Source organism: Rhinolophus sinicus, chromosome 17 (assembly GCF_057876585.1).
Source record: "Rhinolophus sinicus isolate RSI-liver-muscle chromosome 17, RSI-T2T, whole genome shotgun sequence".
Classification (NCBI taxonomy): domain Eukaryota; kingdom Metazoa; phylum Chordata; class Mammalia; order Chiroptera; family Rhinolophidae; genus Rhinolophus; species Rhinolophus sinicus.
In genome coordinates this window covers 176,497,501-176,508,523 of record NC_142517.1, presented here as the reverse complement: position 1 = coordinate 176,508,523, position 11,023 = coordinate 176,497,501, and the positions used below count along the sequence as shown (strand labels likewise).

The 11,023-nt window shown below is 34.5% G+C and overlaps 1 long non-coding RNA gene across 1 annotated transcript in view; it reads right to left on the bottom strand.

The window, feature by feature from the left end:
• Window positions 1–298: 298 nt before the first annotated feature.
• The window catches only part of LOC141567917 (uncharacterized), a 29,195-nt gene continuing 18,470 nt past the window's right edge, over window positions 299–11,023 (bottom strand). The window contains exon 3 of the long non-coding RNA XR_012490896.2: window positions 299–2,612. This is a non-coding gene — a long non-coding RNA (uncharacterized LOC141567917). The remainder of the gene's footprint in view (window positions 2,613–11,023) is intronic.

Genomic DNA, 11,023 nt, shown 5'->3' with positions numbered 1-11,023 from the left:
CTCAACTTTCATTTAAGCATTCTGTGATCTGATACTGATTTAGTGTCTTGATTTTATCTCCTGAAATCTTAACAGTGCCACTCATGCACTCTATTCTTGTTTCCAATAAGGTTGTGTTTCCCACAGGATGTCCCTGAAAACACTAATTTCGGGCGACTAATAGGTGTTATATTTTAATTAAAAAAAAAAGTCCCAAAGGTCAAATGCATTTGGAAAATGATATAAGCAAAGTTAATCAGGTTTATTTTCTATGATTCTCAGACCCTTTAGGATGCTAGTGAGAATTAGAATAACCAGTGAGTGCATATAGAGTAAAATACTTCCCAAATCAATTTAATTTTTTAAATCAATTACCTATTGAGAACAGTATTCTGAAGGCATTGTTTAGGAAAAATAAGATGGGAGGAAGAGCCCAGGATTTGGAATGTGATGGCCTTGAGGTCAAATCTCAACCTCAATATTTGCCAGTGATTGGACCCTAGACAGGTAAATCTTTTTTTTTTTTTTTTTTTTAATGAAAGTTTATTGGGGTGACAAATGTTAGTAAAATTACATAGATTTCAGGTGTACAATTCTGTAATACATTATCTGTATCTCACATTGTGTGTTCATCACCTAGAGACAGTTCTCTTTCCATCACCATATATTAGATCCTGTTTACTTTCTTCTAAAGCCCCCTTTCCCCTTACCCTCTGGTAACCCCTAAATTATTGTCTATATCTATGAGTTTTTGTTACTTCATTTGATTGTCTTGTTCTTCTGTTGTTTTTAGTTTTATATACCACATATCAGTGAAATCATATGGTTCTCTACATTTTCTGTCTGACTTATTTTGCTTAGCATTATAATTTCAAGATTAATCCATGTTGTCACAAATGGTACTATTTCATTTTTTCTTACCACCAAACAGTATACCACAACTTTTTTATCCATTCATCTATCGAAGGACATTTTGGTTGTTTCCATGTTTTGGCCACCATAAATAAAGCTGCAATGACCATTGGAGCACACTTTTCTTTATGGATAAATGTTTTCAGATTTACAGGGTAGATACCCAGGAGAGGGATTGCTGGGTCATATGGTAATTCTATTTGTAATTTTTTGAGGAACCTCCACAATGTCTCCCATAGTGGCTGCACAAATGTGCATTCCCACTAACAACGTATAAGGATTATTTTGTCTCCACAGCCTCTCCAACACTTGTTATTATTTGTCTTGTTGATGATACCCATTCTGACTGGGGTGAGGTGATATCTCATTGTGGTTTTTATTTGCATTTCTCTGATGATTAGTGATGTTGAGCATTTTTTCATATGTCTATTTGCCATTTGTATGTCCTCTTTGGAGAAATGTCTCTTCAGGTCCTCTACCCATTTTTTCAATTGGGTTTGTTTTTTTGTTGTTGAGTTGTATGAGTTCCTTGTATATTTTGCATATTAGCCTTTTATTGGAGGCGCCCTTTGCAAAAATCTTCTCCCATTCAGTTGGTTGCCTCTTTATTTTGCCGATGGTTTATTTTGCTGTGCAGATGCTTTCAAGTTTGATATAGTTCCATTCGTTTATTTTAGCTTTTACTTCCCTTGGCTTTGGAGTCAAATTCATAAAATGCTCTTTGAACCATAGTTTAGTACCTATATTTTCTTCTATACAGTTTATTGTTTCAGGTCTTATGCTTAGGTCTTTGATCCAATTTGAATTAATTTTGGTACATGGTGACAGATGGCAGTCCAGTTTCATTCTTTTGCACATGGCTTTCCAATTCTCCCAGCATCATTTAAAGAAGAGGCTGTCTTTTCTCCATTGTATGTTTTCTGTTGCTTTGTCAAAAATTATCTGTCCATATTTATGTGGGTTTATTTCCATGTTCCATTCTATTCCATTGGTCTGTTGTCTGTTTTTTGCCAATACCATGTTGTTTTGATTATTGTTGACCTGTAGTACAAGCTAAAGTCAGGGAGTGTGATATCTACTGCAGTGTTCTTTTTTCTTAGGATTGTTTTGGCTACTCGAGGTCTTTTGTGGTTCCATACAAATCTGATAATTTTTTGTTTTATTTATTTTTAAAAATGCCATTGGGATTTTGATGGGATTGCATTAAATCTGTACATAGCTTTGGGTAATATTGCCATTTTAACTATGTTGATTCTTCCAATCCATGAGCACGGAGTGTCTTTCCATTTCTTTGTGCCTTCTTCAATTTCTTTTAAAAATGTCTTATAGTTTTCAGCATATACATCTTTCACATCCTTGGTTAAGTTTATTCCTAGTTATTTTATTCTTTTTGTTGCAATTGCAAAAGGAATTGTTTTTTTTCTGAGATTTCATTATTAGTATATAGGAATGCAATGGACTTTTGTACGTTGCTTTTGTAGCCAGCAACTTTACTGTATTCGTTGATTGTTTCTAATAGCTTTTTGGTGGAGTCTTTAGGGTTTTCTATATATAGCATCATGTCATCTGCAAAGAGTGACAATTTAACTTCTTCATTCCCAATTTGGATGTCTTTTATTTCTTTCTCTTGCCTGATTGCTCTGGTGAGGACTTCCAACACTATGTTGAAACGCAGAGGTGATAGGGGACAGCCCTTGGACAGGTAAATCTTTGGACTTGTGCTATTTGCGAGAAAAGTAAATGAGAAGAGTTATGATTAACTTAAAAGGTCATTGTAATAATTTAATAAGGAACTATATATTAAAAACCTAATACTGACCTTTGCCATATGGTATATGGTTATGTCAAGGAAAATCACAATTAGCAATACTCTTCTTAATGATGTAGCAATGAGTTTTGTTGCTTTTCCTCAACTTCCAGCCAAACTAAACTCTCCACAGTTTCCTTGAATATACATAACGTTTGGAGGTAACAGAGCATTTTGAGAATCTGTTATTTCTAGATGCCCCATTCTTCTTCTCCTTTTTAAATTAATTAACACATACACACATGTTTCTTAATGTGATTTTTGGCCTCTCTTCCTATTATTCTCCCATCCTTCAAATTCATGCTCCTTATGAAGCCTTTTCTTTATTCTTCTTATTAAAACTACTATCGGGCCTGTTTGTATTCATTCCTATGGAACTTGTTCTTGCACAACCTCCACTATTCCATATATCCCTATTCTATATAATCTAATAAATTGTAGTAAATGTGCAGATATCAATTATTGTTTGACTAGCATAAAAATATTTTGAGATAAATGTATAAACTATAGAGAAATGTTTTATGTCAAGGAAAATCACAAGAAGTGAGACTCTTCTTAATTATGTAGCAATGAAGTTTAAAAGAGGGATAGTTGATATCAACAAGCTGCCTGTTGATCTCTCATTCTTTTTTTTTTTTTAATTTTCTGTTGTTTCCAATATTTATTGGTTAATGAAAATACTTGGTTTATCCATGTTTCTTCTGTAATCTTTTCATCAGTTGCCCAAATATGCTCCAAAATTTTGTTTTTTTGTGTTTTTTTTTTTCCCTTGGGCTTCTCAAGAAATATCTAAGTTCTGTACATGTATTTCCATGGATTTAATGTAAAATGTATATGACTGCATTCAAGGCTGTAAATTAGTTCATAAAATTAAAATTTCTCTTCTGGTTTAGTGCTTAAATCTCAGTGTTAAGAAGCTGCATGACAGGTTGGATGAAAATGCGGATATTTTAGTCAAACATTTTGGCTTAAAATCTTGCACTGACTACTGATTTACACATATAAACTTGAAATTCAGAGAATTTAAGCATATTCCCAATTTTGTTATCTCTAGATGGGAATATTACTTTATAGGGTTTTTTGTGAAGAGTTAGTGGACTAGTATACAGATTTTCCCTGCTATCTGAAGGTAGAGAGTTCCTATGAAACCTTTTGAAAGCTGCAGTGGTGTAAAGTTAAGAAGCAATTACCATTAATTTATATGGAAATTTTTTGAGCTTTCCCAGATCCAAAAAATAACCTAGTAAATCATATAAAATAATACCTAAAACCTAAAATAACACTGACATATAGTAAAAGCTGTGACACTCTATCTGTTCAGGGTGAATGCTGCCTCTGTAAGAATCTACTGCAAAGCAAAGGCATTGAAGGCTATTTTTGCTTGTCCCTGATTTTTGGTAAAAACAAAAATTATCTGCATATTTGTTTTGAATTGGGAAAACAGGTAATAATGTAGGTCTTTTTTAAAAGCAAAGTGGCATAACGTGAAATTTTGAAAAGCCCAGGATACCTGTAACAATAATGTGCCTCATGATGACATTTCATTCAAAGGTGGACCTCATATAGGAGTGTAATCCCATAAGATTATAATGGAGCTGAAAAATCCTGTGGCCTAGGGACCCCGTAGCTGTCTGTCGAAAATGAGTAGAGCACCGCATTACACAAATACTTACCATTGTGTTACAATTGCCTACAGTATACAATACAGTAACATGCTGTACAGGTTTTTAGTCTAGGAGCTATAGAGGAACAGAATTTGTCATCCCAAAATATATCTATTTGAAATAAGGGTTATTTTTAGCTGGTTAATTTTAAGAAATAGACATGGGAGAAGCCCTGAAAACCAAGAAGTTACCCTGTGTAAAAGACATTTACATTTGTCAGGAAAATCTCTATTTGTAAGGGTGTCTTTCTTCCTACACCAGGAAGTGGGGGGTGACCTTATCTCTAGAAACTCAAACCTTACCCTTGTTTACTATACTTTTCCTGGTAAGCTCCCATCACTCACTCACCCCACTCCTGACATCTTTTGTCTTCAGCTGGAGGTGTCATTTAAGGTGGTGGTGGGGGCTTCATACATTTTGGTCAGCTATTGAGTTTTCCTGGGTCTCCCATGTATACAGGAGGTATACATGTTATTACAGAGCTATCTCGGCCAGAAACCCAGATGACAGAGGGAAAATTATTTTTCCTCCCCTACAGAGCAATAGGTTATGCCATATAGCCTTAGATGTGTAGTAGGCCATCCATGCTGGTTTGCTTAAGTGTACTCTCTCTATGATGTTGGCACAATGATGAAATTGCTAAGCGATGCATTTTTTAGAATGCATTGCCTTCGTTAAGTGGTGAAAAACTGTGTATGTGTAAACTGTTTATTGGTAAATTGGCCTATTTTAGATATTATTTTTATATAAATGTAGTTTTATTATTTTAAAGTTTATAAAAATATATTATTAATAAAGTTTAATTAGAGTAGTACTCCAAAATATATTTGGAGCTACTTATATATTCTTCACTTATTTCAATAAATCAATAAATATGAAATTTGATGATTCCACATATGGTTGAAAAAAGTTGGGAGTCCAGGGTGTTCCTCAGTTTTCATCCCTAGATGTCAGTCTCCAGAATTCTTTTGAACTTTCCAGTCTTGTGTCAATGCCCAGACATTTATCTATCTATCGAGAACCTTCTGACTAACCCCTAAAGAACCCTTGTGATGCCCATCCTCCAGATCCTGTGACATCTAATGGGCAATCATACTGGATCAATCCTAGGGCTAAGAAAATGTAGAACTTATTATTCTCAGGACTGCACTTTTTACTAAAAGAATTCTTTACTTTCTTCTTCAGAACACTATTTGGGTTTCTGCCTGAATCAGTGTTTCCTAAATAGCTATTCTTTGGATCTCAAATGCTTGTTGCCTCTTACTTTTTACTTTTAGGTTAACACTAGAAAGACATATTTATTTGGAATTGAGGAAATAATTTTCACACCAAGGGATAGATCATATTGAAGATAATCAATTTTGGCCTGTATTTCTATTGCTGGTCTACTCCTATGTCAGTGCCATATGATTTTTATATAAAACAGAAGTCAAAGTTCTGAGAAAATATTAAAAGACCTCAAAAATAAAATAGCTATAATAATGACTTGTCTTAAAATACATATTTTAATCTAAACCAAGCATGCAAAATTTTACCTGACATTTAAGTTCCCTTGGTATCTAGGATAGAAAAAAAAACATTATTTCTAAGGAAATGTTTTTCCCAATAGAGAGTGATGTTCTATTTATTTTATCAAGTCTAAGTTCATTTTTCACAAGAATTACCAGCAGACCACTGCTGGCTGATGCTCACCTGATGCCTGCAATAATTTCAAGCCCATGTACCAGTCAGGTAAACTTTTGATTCTCTGTCCTTGTGGTAAAATTGGTTCAAATAACCGAAGTTGAATACTTTTTTTTTTTTAAATGACCATCTCAAGTCTTTTATATTAGATCAGCTGTGTCTTCTGAGGTTATACTAATCCTGGCCCTTCAGAAAACAACTGTATGTGTTTGTTGCAGATTTCATTTATGACAAAGGAAAAGAGGAACTACATAGAAACCTCTAAAGATAGAGATTGGAAATGTGCTCTGAAGTAGACAGGGAATAAAAATAGCATTTCCAGAGGAAATGACCCTGCTTGATTGGATTTGGATAGTGTTCCTGATATAGGATTCTTTGTCTGGTGTCTGGAGTCGGTGGTCTCGCGTACCTGAAGAATGAGGACGCAGACCAGAGAGGCAAAGCAGGAGCAGTTTTTATCGCAAAAGTGTAAGAGAACAGTCACAAAGAGAAGCTCTCCTAAGAGAAGGGTGTCTGAAATGGAATGCCCCACAGGCTGGGCTGTGCTGGGAACTATAATAACTCTGAGTCAAAGTTGACTGGTCTTCTCTGAGTCTGTACCTGGGCAGCTAATCTTGGCAGGCTCTGTAAACTGATTGACTCCTCCCCCCTCCACTCCACCCCTGCCGCCGCCGCCCAGCCACATACACACACACCTGGGCTGATAGTTTTGGTGGGCTCTGCAGCTTGAATCTATTTGCTAGCTATTGAAGTTATTTGCTCTGGCTTTGTTATGATCTCCTCCTTAATCACCCCCACCATGGCCATGTCCCTGACTGCCTATATTTTTTTCTATCTCTTTCCCACCAAACTGACCCTCCCATTGCCCCCAAGCACATTTTGCACCTGCATTCCTCCATGCTGATGCTCTTGTTGTTTCCCAATTTTGTGCAGTCACCCAGCTGTATTATATCCAGTCTTCAACTATTTGATAATCCCTTACTTTTTCAGAATCTAGGGCTGATCACTTTGTACTTTGAATAGGCTTAGCATCTATTTGTATTGGTAGCTGTTTTCTAGTTGCCCAGGATAGTGCTCCATCTTTCCTAGTGCAAGCTTCTTCCTTGACACCTGCTTAAAGCTGGACTCAGCCTCTTCTTGCAAATCCCACTGTCACTTGGCCAATGTGGAATAACCAGGTATAAGCACCTGACCAATACCAGGCCGATCATATTATTGCACTCCCTTGCCTAGACAATTTGATCCCCTCTTAGTGTTTTATTGGTTTGGTGTGTTTGTTTTATTTTGTTTTGCTTTTAACTTGGGACAAGAAAGAAGGACATTCATAGTCCATCTTTTATAGCAAATCTATGAAACGGGAACTCGTGGCCCACCTCCCCATAGCCATGTTAAAGTGCTAATCTCAAAGAATAAAAGTGGTATGCAGAGACGAGAGAGAGAGAGAGAGAGAGAGAGAGAGAGAGAGAGAGAAAGAGAGAGTTTTGGAGTGGATTGTTTGTAATCTAGACATTTTAATCTTGTATGAGGTCTAATGCACCATTGTGGTGTTTTTCATGTTAAATGATAATTGCATTTTTTATATAAATTAGCTCAAAATAGATTTATGTACTATAAATTAAATAGCAAATGAATATGCCAGTATCACTCTTTAAAAATACAGGATACCTCGCTTTTATTCATACTTTATATACAGGGGAAATTCAAATTCCTTGGAAGCAGTTGTTACTGAAAAATAGGTTTTTGGTAAATGCAGCAGGAAAGAATTCAAGAACATACCAAATAAGTCATGTGAACAAAGCCGAACAAGCAGTGGGTTTATTAAAGGAAAGAAAACGAGTACACTCCCATACTGAGGGAGTGGACAGCCCCATAGGAAAGCAACTGCCCCAAAGAACAAAGGAGCTTAGGATTTTACTAGAATGAGGGCGCAAAAAATTCAGGTTTTAGGAGTGGCCTTATAGGTACTCCCAAGGTGGATATTTGCTTCCTGGATGACCTCTCCTTCCCATCAGAAGGTGGGAGTCCCTTGTTCTTATTTGGCCCTTGTTGGAACTATCATGGAGACACAGGGGGTGGACATTTTCACTTCAAGGTTAATGGTGTTATAAACCATTACAAATAGCTGTAGCTGCACCGTTTTTTAAGAATGACCTCATCTCCTCTTTCCTTTGTCTTCCCTCACATCCTCTTTCCTTTCTTCACCCCTCTCCTGGCAGCCCTATTCTTTTTGCCCATGGTAACACAGTGACTACATTTTTAAATGTCTTTGCATCTCTGTGGTACCACTACAACAAAATAAACTCAATGAACACTTGTTTGACCTGAGAAGACACAATTGTAAGGTTGCTTTTAGTCTTTTAAAGTTGCCTTACCAGTCTAATAAAATTTTGGCACCAGTATTAACAAGCTAAGGTGGAAACATCATAATGTATCTTGCCTTCATTAAAAACAATGTATCCGATGTTTGGATAGAGTATAAACATGTATATAGAGAGATTATAAAGGCCAACTCTTCCATCAGATAAATCCAAGATTAAGTAACTTGCTCAGATGCACACAGTTATAATCAGAATAAGCGTTAAAAATCCAGTTTATCCAAACTAGGATTTCTCTGAATCACATCTTCACACCTCTCTTAATAGTTAAAGTAAGCTATAGATGAACTACTTCAAAATTTTATTAGAATGTATTTTTCAGATAAGTGTCTTCATTGCTGACATATATATAGGTGGGTCAAATACATTGCCATAAATCAGATTTTAAAAGCTGGTGGGTTTCTGTAATTTTTTAAATTTCCTACACAAAATATCATTTGTGTCTAGGCATCTAAATTATCTTTTATTCTATTGCTTAACTAGCCTTATAGACAGCTTTATGTTCCCACTTACAAAATAAAATAGAAAATGGTATATCAAATGAAACCAAAGGAACATCGATGATAGCAATAGACCTAGAAAAACAAAAATTAGAGACAAAGCAAATCCATTCTCTTAGCTGTTTTCCTATTGTGAATTCTTTGGGATGCAAACAAATAGCCAAGTTTACTCCTATCAATTCTAAGTATTATACTATGTCATATTGATTACTCTTTCTAAGATAAAAAGCTTATTTCTGATTGCACACTAGGCCTTCTACAGTTTAAATGTTTTTTTGTTATGGCATTTCAGAATATGAGGTTTACACACAATTGACTATTTGATATCCTAATTTTGTGTATCAAAAAGAATAATTTTCATTTGCCTCACTGGTGGCAATTTTGCTGTCTGAGATCAGGAACAAAATTTTAATGTTTGGAAGTGATTTTGATAATACAGATGGTGCCAAAATAAAGTGTACATTAAAATTGTAATACTCAATATATACTGATAACAAAAGATGAAAACAAGTCACACTTGACTTCTGCAATTCCAGAGGTGCTCAAAGTGGTTACCATCAGCGTCCAGACAGTTCTGATTATGGTGAACTACTACTGCGTGAGCAACATTGACCAAAGTGTCTACTTGTGTACATGTTTTTGGCACCCCGGTATGAATTATTTTTCTTTACAAAGGTAGTAAGAAGTTGGAAAGAACTAGAAATTCAAAAATTTTGTTTTTATGTTATAAATAGAAAAGTCAACAAAGCACTCAAACTGCTAGGTAGACAAGTGTCTATTCTGTTAAGTATTTCACCATGGGGAAGTCAATTACCTCTGGCTGTGTTTCCTCACAGGTGATTTTTAAGTATTTCCAAAAAATCTTTTATCTGAATTTCAGTTTTTCTCCTCAATATCCCATTCTGATCTACATAAGATTTATGAATACTTAATGATCTCTTATTCACTTATTTGAAATTGAGGTTGAAATCACTATTGAAGCTCCATGTTAACTTACCTATAGATGAAGATTTAGTCACTTTTGTGATAATTACTACTGCCTCTTGAAAGTGTGCACAAAATTTCATAAGATATGCTATTATGTTAAGATTGAAAGAGAATATATATGTAAATATGAATAAATATATAAGTATATAAAATTATACATATATATATATATATATATATATTACATATATATCCATTATTTTACACCTCATTGTTGCATCAAACTCAGTACTACTATAAGTTACATGGGAAATATAGTTAGGAGACAAGCTATACCTATTAATAATAAAAAATATTTATTTAATGGACTATCATGCAACTTTTAGTAATTGTAAATCTACTTGAGAATATAAGTTCCAGTTCTGATACTTCAAGCATTGTGACTTTTCTGAGCCTCACTTGCCTGGAGTATGGATTTTAGAAAATAATAACGTCGAGCACACAGCTTTTTATGTATATTTCTTGAGATAAAAAAAGTTTAAAAGGCTTTTGTAAGGAAAATATGCTATAAATATATTGATTTCTTTAATATGAAAAAGTCCACAAAATACGATATTTGCATATATTTTAGTGAAAGTGGAAATATAGATATTCATTTATTAAATTGAATCCCCACTTTTAGCTAATTGAAATTGAAAAGAAACTTAAAAACTTATATTTGAAGTTGGTTTGCATTATTTTATTTCTTTGCTATCTAGTAATTTTTTCTTGGATGATAGACATGCATTGTGTTGTTGAGTGCTGAATTCTTTTTGCTATTCTTTCAAGTGATTAACTTTTCCTGGTAAGCAGTTAAATTACTTGCAGTTTATTGTGATTTTTCCATCCTGTCTTTTACATTATTTTAGGACAGGTTTAGAATGACTTTTTTTTAGAACTGATTAAACTCTTTGTGTAAGGCCTGGCCCTTCCAGGGTAGCTACTGAATGCCCATATATTTAACAAGGTAGGAAGTAAAACAATTCCCAGCTCTATGTGAGCTCTGGGAATTTTCTATTTTATAGCTCCACAATGTATGTATGCATATATATATATATATATATATATATATATATATATATTTTTTTTTTTTTTTTTTTTTCCCTTAGAAGTTGTGCTTGTCTGGCCTTATGGGGT